Below are 15846 nucleotides of genomic sequence, written 5' to 3'. Positions count from 1 at the left end.
ACCCTAGCCCCCAGCCGTAAAGGCTGACGTGATACATTTTTTAACGTAATTTTTACTGTGCGGTTTGATATATGAAATTTTTGGAAATAAGAATTTTTTTTTCAGTGGGGGTCCAATATGATCATCTTAAAATATTACAACATAAATGTGTAAAAAAAAAATCAATCCATCTTCACTGATCCCCCCCCCTCACTTAAAATTGTTCTTCGGAATCGTCTGTTCCTCACCAGGCGACAGAATCTCAGTAAAAGAATATTTACAAAGATGAAAAGTAGCTTTGATCCTTTTTCTGATGAAAAATTGCTTTATTAAATGTTTTCACTACAACGGAATATGACTAGAGAATGTTCCATCACGTCTTGGCTTGAAAATGTCAAGGGACACTAATTATTTTAGGTAGTAAGTAATTATTATTGTATTATTATTGACATTAATATTTCATTTTATTATATAAAGTTAATTATAGGGTAAAATATTGCATTTTCATAAAAATGACCGCTGAATGTATTTCTGATGGGTTAAAATAATTAAATGGACCTGGCCACTTTTCCCGGCGACCAGTTCGTAATTATTATGCGACACCATGACGTCACTTTACGTGCGCCGTAAATGACGCCGTTGTCCGAATACTAACTTTAAATTGAGTGCGCTACGTAGTTCACTCAATCCATGTCCCCCATGTAGTGAGTAGTGAACAGGGAACGAGGGTGTGGAGTCAGAAACAGCTGTTGTGCCTTTAAAGATGAGCCACAGGTGAGATGGATCTCCATGATGAGATGGGAGGGAAAGAGGTGGGAGAACCTGGGAAGAGTGAGGGCCAGAACAATATATATTCTCCTTTGGAACAGTGCAAACCTGAGAGGTTGGAATTGTGGTAATTACATATTACTATCATTTTTTAACCTGTAACTAAATTAAATATTTACAGATCATGCCTTTGATTAACCTTTCAGATTAATACTGGTTTCACTTATAACCTTATAAAAGTTTCCCTTCTTTATTTAGATTAAAGGACTGCAGCTTATCAGAGATCAGCTGTGACTCTCTGGCCTCGGCGCTGAGGTCCAATCCCTCCCATCTCAGAATACTGGACCTGAGTCAGAACCAGCTGCAGGATTCAGGAGTGAAGCTGCTCTGTGGTTTTCTCCACTTTCCAAACTGCCGACTGGAAACTCTGAGGTAAACACCATTCTCAAAAATGTCCATTATTCCATCCGAGGGTCCTCACATTTTCTGAGTGTGTGTGTTGTGCCCAGTTCCTTCAGGAGGGAGGGCCACACGGGGACCACTTATTCATGATAAATTGATTTAAGGACAATGAAAAAGCCGACAGATGGTAACCAAAATTAGACAAAACTACGTGAGGGTGCCTGGTAGACACCAGCCAACGAGGAGGGAGATGGTGAGGGAGACAGGAAGTCATCTAAGACAGGTTGGCTGTTTCTGAAACCACCCCCTATACCACATGTGTCAAACTCAGGCCCGCAGGCCAAATTTGGCCTGCAGTGTATTTATAATTGGCCCGCGAGATCATATCAAATGTGCATTAGAGCTGGCCCGTGGTGTATACTGTACCGCTAATACTACAAATCCCACAGTGCTTTGCTCGTATATTGGTGCGCAGTCGAAACCGGCAAGCGCTCCTTTTTTCTGTTGACAGTCATTGACAACCATGCTCCAGACACATCAGACAAATTAATTTTACCTCCACAAAAATGGCCAAACGAAAGATGGACAACAGGAGCTTTGAAAACAGGTGGGAGGCAGATTATCTGTTCACAAATATAAAGGACAGACCTGTTTGTCTTGTGTGCGGAGCTAACGTGGCTGTAACGAAAGAATATAACAAGAAGACACTATGAAACAAAACATTATGAAAAGTACAAGGACCTGGACGTAAAGCAGAAGCTGCAGAAGGTGGAGGAGATGAAAAGAAGTCTGGTTTGCCCGCAGTCTATGTTCCTGAAAGCAAAATCAGAAAGTGAAGCTGCTGTAAAGGCTAGCTTTATTGTGGCAGCAGAGATAGCAAAATCAGCCCGGCCCTGTAATGAGGGAGAGTTTGTCAAAAAGTGCATGGTCAAAGTTTGCGACATCGTGTGCCCAGATAAAAAGCAAGAATTTATAAATGTGAGCCTGAGCAGAAACACCGTGGCTGAGCGCGTGTGTGAGCTTTCCACTAATCTACATGAACAACTAATAAAAAAGGGGAAAGATTTTATTGCATACTCCCCTGCTGTGGATGAGAGCAGCCACACGTCTGATACTGCCCAGCTGTCAATCTTCATCCGTGGAGTAGACTCCAGCCTGTGCGTCACAGAGGAACTTTTAGGATTAAAATCAATACATGGCACCACCACAGGAAAAGATATCCTTGAAGAGGTATCCAAATGTATAACTGAAATGAGCCTGCCTTGGGATAAACTTGTGGGACTGACGACAGATGGTGCACCCGCGGTGTGCGGTCAAAAGAGTGGATTGGTCAGCAGGATTCAGGAGAAGATGCGGGAGGAAGCTGCAGGTGAACTTACAGTTTATCACTGTGTCACACATCAGGAAGCACTCTGTGGCAAAGCTCTGCAAATGGAACATGTTATGAGCTCTATGAAACGAGTCGTCACCTTCATAAGAGCCAAAGGTTTGAATCACCGGCAGTTCGAGTCTTTTCTGGAGGAGTTGGATTGGGAATACAGAGATGTGCCCTATCACACAGAGGTGAGATGGCCAAGCAGAGGAAAAGTACTGAACAGATGTTTTGAGCTACGTGAGGAAATCTGTCAGTTTATGGAAAACAAAGGGAAGGACACAACAGAGCTGAGAGATAAAAGGTTCCTGTGTGAGCTTGCATTTCTGTCTGACAGTGTGAGCACTCGATGTGCTTAACCTGCAGCTTCAGGGACGGGGCCACATCATCACAGACATGTACGCAGCAGTGAGGGCCTTTAAAACTAAGTTGTGTCTGTGGAAGACTCAGATGCTGCAAGGAAACTTGGGTCATTTTCCGTGCTGCCAAACCATGGCAGAGCAAATCTCTCCTGCCGTGCTGCCGAGCGCACAGTTTGCTGAAAGAATCAACGCGCTCAGCGCCGAGTTTTCCCGGCGATTTGCCGACTTTGAGGCTCAGAAAGGGAGATTTGAACTGCTCAGTAACCCGTTTGCGATGGACGTGGAAAGCGCACCAACCAGCCTCCAAATGGAGCTAAGTGAACTCCAATGTAATGACATGCTCAAATCAAAACATGACTGTTGGTGCTGCGCGGTTTCCATGTTTCCTCCCAGACACAATGCCTCAATTACGCACCCGAGCTGCTCAGATGCTCTCAATGTTCGGCAGCACATATCTATGTGAACAACTGTTCTCTATGATGAAGGTGAACAAAACACCTGACAGAAGTCGACTCACTGATGAACACCTTCACTCCGTCCTGAGGCTTTCCTCAGCTCAGAGCCTGACCCCAGACATTGATGAACTTGCATCTAAGAGAAGATGCCAGGTATCTGGCTTAGACCGATGTGCAGAGTAAACCAGAGTGTAGCAAACTGAGCTTGAATATATCTGTTTCTGATGCACTTTTTCTACTGCAAGGCATGGTCTGTTAATAGTTGGAATGTTGGATTGTTATTGAATGACATTATTTTTGGTTCTTTTGTTGTTGGCTTTGAAAAAGATTTACTTTAAAAAGGAACTTGAAAGGATATGGGGAGAGACATACTTTATTTATTTAAATAAGAAATGAATACCACTGATGTGTCTTTTATTTCAAATTTAATTTCTCATGTGTTTGTAATATCAAGCGTTGGTTGTTCCAGATTCTGTGTTTAAGCAAAACTAAAGTTTGTTTCCATATGAAAAGGTTAAACATTACATATCAGTTGCAGTTAATTTTTCAATAAATATTGAGTTTGGCCCGTGACTTTACTTCACTGCTTAATTTTGGCCCACTGTCAATTTGAGTTTGACACCCCTGCCCTATAGTGCACTCAATAGTGTGGACGCCATTTTGAAATAGTGTCCGAATTGTTAGTGAGCATCGCTGTACCCTATGTAGTGCACTCAATGTATCCCACAATGCACTGCGAAAAGTACAAGCGAGCACCCTAACTCGGAAAATGTATCCACCCTAGCCCCCAGCCGTAAAGGCTGATGGGATACATTTTTTAACGTAATTTCTACTGTGCGGTTTGATATATGAAATTTTTGGAAATAAGAATTTTTTTTCAGTAGGGGTCCAATATGATCATCTTAAAATATTACAACATAAATGTGTAAAAACAAATCAATCATTCTTCACTGATCCCCCCCTCACTTAAAATTGTTCTTCGGAATCGTCTGTTCCTCACCAGGCGACAGAATCTCAGTAAAAGAATATTTACAAAGATGAAAAGTAGCTTTGATCCATTTTCTGATGAAAAATTGCTTTATTACGTTTCAGATTAATACTGGTTTCACTTATAACCTTATAAAAGTTTCCCTTCTTTATTTAGATTATGGCGCTGCAGTTTATCAGAGATCAGCTGTGACTCTCTGGCCTCGGCGCTGAGGTCCAATCCCTCCCATCTCAGAGAACTGGACCTGGGTCAGAACCAGCTGAAGGATCCAGGAGTGAAGCTGCTCTGTGGTTTTCTCCAGGATCCAAACTGCCGACTGAAAACTCTGAGGTAAACACCATTCTCAAAAATGTCCATTATTCCATCCGAGGGTCCTCACACTTTCTGAGTGTGTGTGTTGTGCCCAGTTCCTTCAGGAGGGAGGGCCACACGGGGACCACTTATTCATGATAAATTGATTTAAGGACAATGAAAAAGCCGACAGATGGTAACCAAAATTAGACAAAACTAGGTGAGGGTGCCTGGTAGACACCAGCCAACGAGGAGGGAGATGGTGAGGGAGACAGGAAGTCATCTAAGACAGGTTGGCTGTTTCTGAAACCACCCCCTGTACCCTACATAGTGCACTCAATAGTGTGGACGCCATTTTGAAATAGAGTCCCAATTGTTAGTGAGCATCGCTGTACCCTATGTAGTGCACTCAATGTATCCCACAATGCACTGCGAAGTGAGCACCCTAACTCGGAAAATGTATCCACCCTAGCCCCCAGCCGTGAAGGCTGATGGGATACATTTTTTAACGTAATTTCTACTGTGCGGTTTGATATATGACATTTTTGGAAATAAGATTTTTTTTCAGTAGGGGTCCAATATGATCATCTTAAAATATTACAACATAAATGTGTAAAAACAAATCAATCATTCTTCACTGATCCCCCCCCTCACTTAAAATTGTTCTTCAGAATCGTCTGTTCCTCACCAGGTGACAGAATCTCAGTAAAAGAATATTTACAAAGATGAAAAGTAGCTTTGATCCATTTTTTGATGAAAAATTGCTTTATTAAATGTTTTCACTACAGCGGAATATGACTAGAGAATGTTCCATCACGTCTTGGCTTGAAAATGTCAAGGGACACTAATTATTTTAGGTAATAAGTAATTATTATTGTATTATTATTGACATTAATATTTCATTTTATTATATAAAGTTAATTATAGGGTAAAATATTACATTTTCATAAAATGACCGCTGAATGTATTTCTGATGGGTTAAAATAATTAAATGGACCCGGCCACTTTTCCCGGCGACCGGTTCGTAATTATTATGCGACACCATGACGTCACTTTACGTGCGCCGTAAATGACGTCGTTGTCCGAATACTAACTTTAAATTGAGTGAGCTACGTAGTTTACTCAATCCACGTCCCCCATGTAGTGAGTAGTGAACAGGGAACGAGGGTGTGGAGTCGGAAACAGCCGTTGTGCCTTTAAAGATGAGCCACAGGTGAGATGGATCTCCATGATGAGATGGGAGGGAAAGAGGTGGGAGAACCTGGGAAGAGTGAGGGCCAGAACAATATATATTCTCCTTTGGAACAGTGCAAACCTGAGAGGTTGGAATTGTGGTAATTACATATTACTATCATTTTTTAACCTGTAACTAAATTAAATATTTACAGATCATGCCTTTGATTAACCTTTCAGATTAATACTGGTTTCACTTATAACCTTATAAAAGTTTCCCTTCTTTATTTAGATTAAACCACTGCAGTTTATCAGAGATCAGCTGTGGCTCTCTGGCCTCGGCGCTGAGGTCCAATCCCTCCCATCTCAGAGAACTGGACCTGGGTCAGAACCAGCTGCAGGATCCAGGAGTGAAGCTGCTCTGTGGTTTTCTCCAGGATCCAAACTGCCGACTGGAAACTCTGAGGTAAACACCATTCTCAAAAATGTCCATTATTCCATCCGAGGGTCCTCACACTTTCTGAGTGTGTGTGTTGTGCCCAGTTCCTTCAGGAGGGAGGGCCACACGGGGACCACTTATTCATGATAAATTGATTTAAGGACAATGAAAAAGTCGACAGATGGTAACCAAAATGAGACAAAACTAGGTGAGGGTGCCTGGTAGACACCAGCCAACGGGGAGGGAGATGGTGAGGGAGACAGGAAGTCATCTAAGACAGGTTGTGCCTTTAAAGATGAGCCACAGGTGAGATGGATCTCCATGATGAGATGGGAGGGAAAGAGGTGGGAGAACCTGGGAAGAGTGAGGGCCAGAACAATATATATTCTCCTTTGGAACAGAGCAAACCTGAGAGGTTGGAATTGTGGTAATTACATATTACTATCATTTTTTAAGCTGTAACTAAATTAAATATTTACAGATCATGCCTTTGATTAACCTTTCAGATTAATACTGGTTTCACTTATAACCTTATAAAAGTTTCCCTTCTTTATTTAGATTATGGGGCTGCAGGTTATCAGAGATCAGCTGTGACTCTCTGGCCTCGGCGCTGAGGTCCAATCCCTCCCATCTCAGAGAACTGGACCTGGGTCAGAACCAGCTGCAGGATCCAGGAGTGAAGCTGCTCTGTGGTTTTCTCCAGGATCCAAACTGCCGACTGGAAACTCTGAGGTAAACACCATTCTCAAAAATGTCCATTATTCCATCCGAGGGTCCTCACACTTTCTGAGTGTGTGTGTTGTGCCCAGTTCCTTCAGGAGGGAGGGCCACACGGGGACCACTTATTCATGATGAATTCATTTAAGGACAATGAAAAAGCCGACAGATGGTAACCAAAATGAGACAAAACTAGGTGAGGGTGCCTGGTAGACACCAGCCAACGAGGAGGGAGATGGTGAGGGAGACAGGAAGTCATCTAAGACAGGTTGTGCCTTTAAAGATGAGCCACAGGTGAGATGGATCTCCATGATGAGATGGGAGGGAAAGAGGTGGGAGAACCTGGGAAGAGTGAGGGCCAGAACAATATATATTCTCCTTTGGAACAGAGCAAACCTGAGAGGTTGGAATTGTGGTCATTACATATTACTATCATTTTTTAAGCTGTAACTAAATTAAATATTTACAGATCATGCCTTTGATTAACCTTTCAGATTAATACTGGTTTCACTTATAACCTTATAAAAGTTTCCCTTCTTTATTTAGATTAAGGAGCTGCAGGTTATCAGAGATCAGCTGTGGCTCTCTGGCCTCGGCGCTGAGGTCCAATCCCTCCCATCTCAGAGAACTGGACCTGAGTCAGAACCAGCTGCAGGATTCAGGAGTGAAGCTGCTGTCTGCTCTCGTAGAGAATCCACACTATGGGCTGGAGACATTGAGACATGGCTGGTTGTAGCCAGTCACCTCCCGCTCATCTGCTGCATCACTCACTGACCACTGGTGAAGAGCATCTGTGGAAACATCTGCCGTCTACTCCGTCCATAGATGAAAAATTCAGTTTTTAAAAAGCGCTGGTGGACTTTCAGGAGATCAGTCAATGGTCGACAAAGCAGAAGCAGCTTCGCCTTGAAGTTAAATTAGTTCCTGGTATCACACAATGCTTCTTTATAAAGTTCTAAATGGCTCCTCGACCACTCTTATAAGCATTAAAACATTCTCTTAATTGTCTCTTCAAATGTCTGTATTATACGTTACTATTTTACATCATGCCTTCAGAATCTTTAGGGTTTAGTATTTACTGTCTCTGTGACATGGAGCATTGGAATATTTCAGCTGCAGCCAGCAAAAACCCATCAGAATGACGGCTATCGGTGGGAACCACAGGTCATTGGACTTTAGTCAGTCTGGTAAATGTTATAGGATTTATTGCAATCTAATAAAAACTATGAATAAATGTGGGAAATAGGAAATAAAAAGAAGCAAAATGACCAAATAAAACTCCCATGAATACTGTAAATTTAAAGATGTCAAGAATGGAATATCAGCTTAAATGGAATCAAACATAAAGTGAAAAGGCCTCCTTTAAGTTTACTGCAAAAATAAACACAAAATCAAGAGCGACACGCACCAAAAACGTCTCATTCTCTCTTCTGTCTCCACTCATTCTTTTATATTCTCTTAAGATAATGGGGACGGGGTCGTGTGATAACAAAACAACCTAATTGGGGACTATATTTTTATTCCAGGAACTTTGGCTCTTCAGAAGTTTCTATGTTGGCTTCCACAGATTGTGCATCCACTAGAAACTCAGTGTTTTTGAGGAACTACCAGGAGCAGCTGGAGTGGAGGCCAATGACGCTATAGCTACATATAGCTACATATAGATCACGGTTTGTCACAGCTCCATTTCCCCAGTTCCCTCCTGTCCCCCTGCCTCTGCTCCACTCACCTGCAGCACAGCTGCAGCTCATTCCCAACCAGCCCTGCTATCAGCCTCCCCTGCACTCTCACTCTTTGCCAGATTGTTCTTCTGCTTTGATGCGAGACTTTCCAGCGTTATTTCCCTGCTGGATTCCCCGTTACCGACCCTGCCTGTCTCCGTTCTGCCTGCCTCGCCTGTTCCCTGGACAACCTACCTGCTTTCTGCCCCTGACTACGACTTCTGCCTCAGCGTTTCTGGTTCCTGTCTGCTGCTCGCCTGGTTTTGACTTCTCCGCCTGGCCCCGACTTCGCTGCTGCTCGTCCCCAGTCTGCTCCGCTACATCGTCAGCCTCCTCTCCTGTAAGACCCTTTCTGTCACTCCTGCCCGCTGTCAGCGGAACTGCACGGTTCCGAGGATTTACATCCTTCCCCCTTGGTTCCGCATTCCGGCTCTGCTCGACCCACTCCCCGAGTCTGCAACCCATAGACTTTGTGTGGGCCCTGAGCCTGAAGAACGGACTATTTCCTGTGTTTCCTTGGTGTCTGCCTGAGTTCCTGTTTGCCCTTGTGCTAATAAGTCAGAACACAGAGGAACTCTTGTATTGGGGGCAGAAAAGGTACATTTTTACCTGGTAAAATTCAGTCAAAAGAGCACTAAAAGCATGAATAAACTGAATCATGTAGATTCTAATGACATAAGCTGGAGCTCCTACAGTTACAGCCCATAATGAGACTGCAACTGTTTCTGTGAAAGTGAACTTTTATACAGTTTACATTCTGCAGATTCCTGTCCAATTTCAATGCAAACATTCAGGTTAATGGATATAATAGAAATCTGTTACACATCATGGATCAGTCAGTAATCTTGGACAACAGCAACGTTTAATCCTGGATCACTGCTCCATATATTTAAATGAACAAAGACGGCTGATACTGATTTACGACAGAATTTGTGCATTTTGATGATCACATTCATCGGATTTTTAACCACTGATGGAAACATCCTGATTCATTGAAATCAGGGGTGTCAAAGTCAAATGGACGGAGGGCCAAATAAAAAATGTAGCTCCACAGCGGGAGCCCCGTCTGTCGTCACTGATACCAGCTTTTCCAGCGGCACTTTTTTCTCCAGCAAAAACTCCTTCACCGCGTTATATATGTCAACTCCCCTCGTTATATATGTCAACTCCCCTCGTTATATATGTCAACTCCCCTCGTTATATGTGTCAACTCCCCTCGTTATATGTGTCAACTCCCCTCGTTATATGTGTCAACTCCCCTCGTTATATGTGTCAACTCCCCTCGTTATATGTGTCAACTCCCCTCGTAGTTGTCTTTAGGGGCAGGAGTGTGAGAAGTTCTTCTCTTGTGGAGAAAGAAACTCTCGTGGTGAAAATGATCTGTCTTCTGTCTTTTTTCTTCCATCTTTTTATGGGTCAGTCGTCTCCTCGTTCTGGCTGCGCCCGCTCGGCTGTTTGGTCGTAGCGATCTGCGTAGACGCTACGTTTTGGTCATGCGCATCATACTGACCTTTGAACTATACTAGGTCATAGTTCACTTATATTAAACATTTTTATTAATATATTGTTATTTCCAGTTTATGTGATTTAAACAAGAATCGCAAACAAAATAAATGAGATGCAGCTCATTGGTCAGTGGTGCTATTTGAGCTATTTTTAGAACAGGCCGGTGGGCGACTCATGTGGTTCTGACGGGCGACCGGGTGCCCGCGGGCAACGTGTTGGTGACCCCTGGTCTAGTGAACCAAACTGAACCAACTGAAAACCTAACAAATATTTTACAGTATGATCAGATAAATAAAGCAATAGTTTCTTATGGCTCTGTCAGTCATTTTTAATTTTCAAGAGGCACAAAAGACAAATTTGCTTTCTATAAAAATCCCCATAACATGAACATTAAATGAATGAAGCGGTATTATTCAAGGCACCATCAGTAGATTTTCTCATTTAGCAAAAGTGGACTAAATTTACTTCAAAGAAAAAAAAATTCAAACAGTAATTTTCTATCATTCACTCAGCTGAAATATTTTTAGAACATAATTGGATTGAAACACAATAACATAAAGTGCAAAAATCTATGAACCAAAAACAACACTTTCTTCAAGGAAAAGGCACATGTGCAGTGAAAAATATTGAACTTTTAAACTTGAGCTGAGTAATAATTGTAAATGTGTTATTGCAGCTTAATGTTCACTTGTTTGAGGCTGATACTTGGTGGTGTCTCTTTGGACGAGTTCATCAATGTTGGGGGTCCGGCTCTGAGCTGAGGAACTCCTCACAATTGAGTGAAGGTGTTCAGCAGGAAGTCCACTTCTGTGTGATGTTTTGTTCAGCTTCATCAAAGAAAGCAGTTGTTCCCGCAGGTCTGTGCTGCCCAACACAGGCAACGTTGGAGCAGCCTGGATGTGTGTCGGGGAGGAAACGGGCAAACTCCGCAGCACCCACTGCCCCATGTGTTGCCTTCAGGGCATCACTGCATTGGAGCTCAATCACCTCCATTTGGAGCTTTGGTGCTGAGCTTTCCACCTCAACCTCAAAGGGACGGCTGAGCAGTTCAAACCTGCTTTTTGGTGCTTTTAAGTCAGTGACTCGGCGTGGGAAGTCAGCGGCCAGAACACTCATTTAATCAGCAAACTGTGCTCGGGAACACGCTGGTAGAGAGCTTCTCCTTCAGGGTCTGGCAGCTGGGAAAGTGGCTCAAGTTTCCTTTGTGCATCTGTGCCTCCCACAGAGTGCGTTTGGTTCTAAAGGCCTTCACTGTACTGTACATATCAGAGGGGACACCACCCCGACCCTGCAGCTGCTGCTTCATTGCATTCAGATGACTCGGAATGTCCCACAGAAAAGCCGTTTCACACAAGAACCTTTGGTCTGGGAGTTGAGTTGTGTCTTTCCCTTTGCTGTCCAAGAACATCCGATCTCCTCAGGAAGCTGGAAACATCTCTGCAGCACCTTTCCCTGGTTTAGCCATCGCACCTCAGTGTGATGGGGCAAATCACCACGCTGCGTTTGCCACTGGCTCAGAAACGCCTTGAACTGGCGCTGAATTAAACCTTTGGCTCTGATGAAGTTCCCTGCGTGCGTGATGGTGAAAATTCCATGTTCCATGTTCAGGGCTTCAGCACACAACGATTCCAGGTGTAATGCAATGATGAGCTGTCAGTTCAGCCGTCACGTTTTCCTCCTGCATCTTCTCCCGTATCTTGGCCACCAGTCCACTCCTGTGTCCACACATGGCAGCTGCTCCGTCTGTTGTCCAACCCACCAGTTTTTCCCGAGGCAGCTCCATCTCATTTCCACATCTGGACACCTCTTCATACAAATCCTGTCCTGTGGTTGTGCCGTGCACAGGACGTAACGCCAGAAACTCCTCTGTCACGTTGAGGCTGGAGTCCCCTCTAATGTCGCTGCTCTCATCCACAGCCAGGGAAGATGCCATGAAATCTTTCCCCTTTTTCTCCAGCTGCTCTTTTAGATTGAGGGACAACAATGGTGTTTCTGCTCAGGCTCCCGTTTCAAAAGAGTTGCCTTTTGTCTGGGCAAACTTGCTCACAAACTTTAAGCATGCAGTGTTTGATGGAATCCCCCTCTGGAAATGGCCGGGCTGATTGAGCGATCTCTTCTGCCAGAATCAAACTGGCCTTGACAGCAGCCTCGCTTTGACATTTGGCTTTTCTGAACAGAGCCTGTCCAGATTTGAGGCCTGGTTTTAACTCCTCAACCTTCTGTAGCTTTTGTTCCATGTCCATATTCTTGTCTTTGTCCGCGTGTTTAGCTTCATGATGCCGTCTCAGATGATATTCTTTCATTACCGCCACCCTTTCTCCACTCAGAAGACACCCAGGTTTCCCAGCTGCCTCCGTGAACATGTGCTCCCACTCCCACCTTGTTTGAACCCCCGGTTCTCAGTGTCCACCTTCCGTTTTGCCATTTTATGGGTATCTGAAAGTTAACTTTTGCTGTTATGCTAATGACTACTGATAAATAATGAAATGAAGCCACCTCCCGCTCAGACTGTCACCGTTGCATTGTGGGAAATGTAGTATTGGTGTTGTGACTCCTACTCTGGCCCCACCTCCTCCTGGGCAATCAGCTCAACCACCACCACCTGGGCCCTCTCCTGCAGCTGCACCCAATCCGCCCAAACGACTCTGCACCCATAAAAGGCCCCTATGCACTCAGGCCAGTGCTTGATCTTACTGATGTTTTTGGCAACACGTCCCGTGGACCCAGCATCTCTCCAGGCTCCCCAGCGACTCCCTGCGTCTTCCAGAGACTCCTCTGCAACCTTCCTAGCCCCTCTTCCTCTGACCTCTTCCTCTTCCCCTTCCTCGGACGGATTTCTCCTATCCTCTGGACACTTGGACTCCCCCACAGACTCTCGCCCCTGGATCTCGAACTTGGTTCGTCTGCCGCATCACGCACCTATAGTTTGTCTCGGCCTCTCTCATTTTGTTTCTTCCCTCCTGGTTTTTTTTGCTTCATTAAACCTTCAGAGTTTACTTTTTTAATTCCCGTGTCTGTCTGCCTTCTTTGGGGTTCCGCCACACTTGACCGCCAGTCCTCTCGAGCGTAACAGAAAGATCAAGCCAAGATGAGTCAAGGTGGAACCCCGGGGCAGCCGGGCGACCCTAGGACCCCCACGTTACCCTCCCCCCTCGAAAGAAGAGTGGAGGCCCACTCTGCCCAGCTCTCCTCCCTTCAGTCGGAGCTAACCAAGGCCTTCCCCACAATCCAGGGGGAGATTTCCGAGCTCCAGAGCTCCTCCCAGACCACCTCCAGTACCCTGTCCGCCCTCTCCAACCAGATGTCCGCCATGGCAACCGTTTTGGCTTCCATTATTCAGAAGCTAGGCAGCGACCCCGGTGGGGCTGCTCCATCAGAACCATCTCTCCCGCTTTCTCCCCGAGCCGAGCCCAACCTTGCCAGCCCCCGTGTGTTCGGTGGGGATTTCGACCTGGGCAAGGGGTTCCTCCACCAATGTGAGCTGCTCTTCCGCCATCAGCCCTCCAGATTTGTTTCCGACGAGGCCAAGGTTGGATTTATAACCTCCCTCCTGGCCGACATGGCATTGAGCTGGGCCATAGCTGCCGTCGACCTGGACCCCCGCCTCTCCTCAGACTACAGCGCCTTTCGACGGGAGTTCAAGGCTGTGTTCGAGCACCCCACCTACGGTGAAGACGCCGCGAGTCGTCTGCTCGCTCTCCAGCAGGGGTCACGGTCAGTTGCGGAGTACACCCTTGAGTTCCGCATCCTGGCTGCAGAGAGCCGCTGGGGCGAGACCGCGCTCCGTAGCGTCTATCGACGGGGCCTGAGTGAGGCAATCAAGGACCTGATTGTGAGAGACCGCCCCTCGTTACTCAACGAGCTGATCACCCTCTCGCTCCAGATGGATGAACGACTACGGGAGCGCCGCCAGGAGCGCGCCCAACGTGCGGGCGGTTCTACCCGCCAACTCTCCCACCGCACTTCCTCTGTCCCTGACTTCTCCCTTACCAGCACTGCCGCCCCACCTCCTCACATCCTCTTGCAATCCCCAGCTCACTCCTCCCCCAGAGTCGGAGAGGAACCCATGCAGATCGGCCGGTCCCGTCTCTCACGGCAGGAGCGGGAGCAAAGACTCCGAGACCAGTTGTGCCTGTACTGCGGAAACAACGGCCACTTCATCCAAGCCTGCCCCGTCCGACCAAAAGGGCCTGCTCACCAGTAGGGGGAGTACTGGTGAGCCGAGCTGTGATTCCCCAACCCACCGAGCAACACAACCGCCTCTTCCCCGCAACCCTCTCCTGGGATAAGGAGTCTATTCCGGTGAGTGTTCTCATTGACTCTGGGGCTGATGAGTCCCTGATGGACTTTTCTCTCGCGCGTCAAGCTGGCATTCCCCTGGTTCCTCTCGATCGCTCCCTGTTCCCCCAGGCGATCGATGGCCGCTCTCTGGGTAACATCACGCATCGCACCATCCCACTCACCCTAACACTCTCGGGTAATCACATAGAGAGTACACCTTTCCTGGTTTTGCACGCCCCCACCGCTCCACTCGTGTTAGGAAGACCGTGGTTGGAAAGGCACGACCCCCACATCTCATGGACTTCGGGTCGGATCCTGGGGTGGAGCGTGGCCTGTCACGCCAACTGCCTTCGCTCCGCCCCCTCTCCATCCAGTAATCCCAGGCCCGCGCTCACTCCCCCGGATCTCACTGGTGTTCCCCCTATCTACAATGATTTAGCCCCAGTGTTCAGTAAGGACAATGCTCTGTCCCTTCCCCCTCACCGGCCCTATGATTGCCCCATCGACCTCCTCCCCGGGGCTCCCTACCCCACGGGTCGACTTTACAATCTCTCCATCCCAGAGAAGGAGGTGATGCGCAACTACATCACTGAATCCCTTGCCTCTGGGATCATAAGACCATCGTCATCCCCCTTAGCTGCAGGTTTCTTCTTTGTAGCCAAGAAGGATGGCGGCCTGAGGCCCTGCATCGACTTCCGCAAACTTAACAACATCACCGTTAAGAACAAGTACCCTCTTCCCCTTATGAGTTCCACGTTCGAGCCTCTCACTCATGCCCGGGTGTTCACTAAGTTAGACCTCCGCAACGCTTACCACTTGGTGCGGATCAGGAAAGGGGACGAATGGAAGACCGCCTTCAACACACACCTCGGGCACTTCGAATACCTGGTCATGCCCTTCGGCCTCTCCAACGCCCCCGCCGTCTTCCAGGAGTTGGTCAACGATGTGCTCCGGGACATGATCAACGTCTTTGTGGTGGTCTACTTGGACGACATCTTGATCTTCTCCCGCACCATGGAGGAGCACCACCAGCATGTTCGCCTGGTCCTACAACGGCTTTTGGAGAACCGACTATTCATCAAAGCCGAGAAGTGCGTCTTCCACTCCGCCTCAGTGGGGTACCTCGGCTACATCGTGGAGGAGGGGCGGGTGCGCGCAGATCCGGCCAAGATCCAGGCTGTGGTGGAGTGGCCACGCCCCACCGACCGCACTCAGCTTCGCCGGTTCCTTGGGTTCGCCGGGTTCATCCGGCGGTTCATCAAAGGGTTCAGTCAAGTGGCTGCCCCTCTCTCCGCTCTCACCTCCACCTCGCGCCCTTTCGCCTGGACACCGGAGGCTGAGACCGCCTTCTCGGCCCTCAAGGACAGGTTCACGACGGCTCCGGTGCTCGCC

General features: G+C 46.7%; 1 pseudogene; it reads left to right on the top strand.

The window, feature by feature from the left end:
• Window positions 1-1357: 1357 nt before the first annotated feature.
• Window positions 1358-4027, top strand: LOC115251340 (general transcription factor II-I repeat domain-containing protein 2-like; annotated as a pseudogene).
• Window positions 4028-15846: the final 11819 nt, after the last annotated feature.

Source organism: Takifugu rubripes, chromosome 10 (genome assembly GCF_901000725.2).
Source record: "Takifugu rubripes chromosome 10, fTakRub1.2, whole genome shotgun sequence".
Taxonomy (NCBI): Eukaryota; Metazoa; Chordata; class Actinopteri; order Tetraodontiformes; family Tetraodontidae; genus Takifugu; species Takifugu rubripes.
This window is presented reverse-complemented; position numbering and strand designations above follow the sequence as displayed.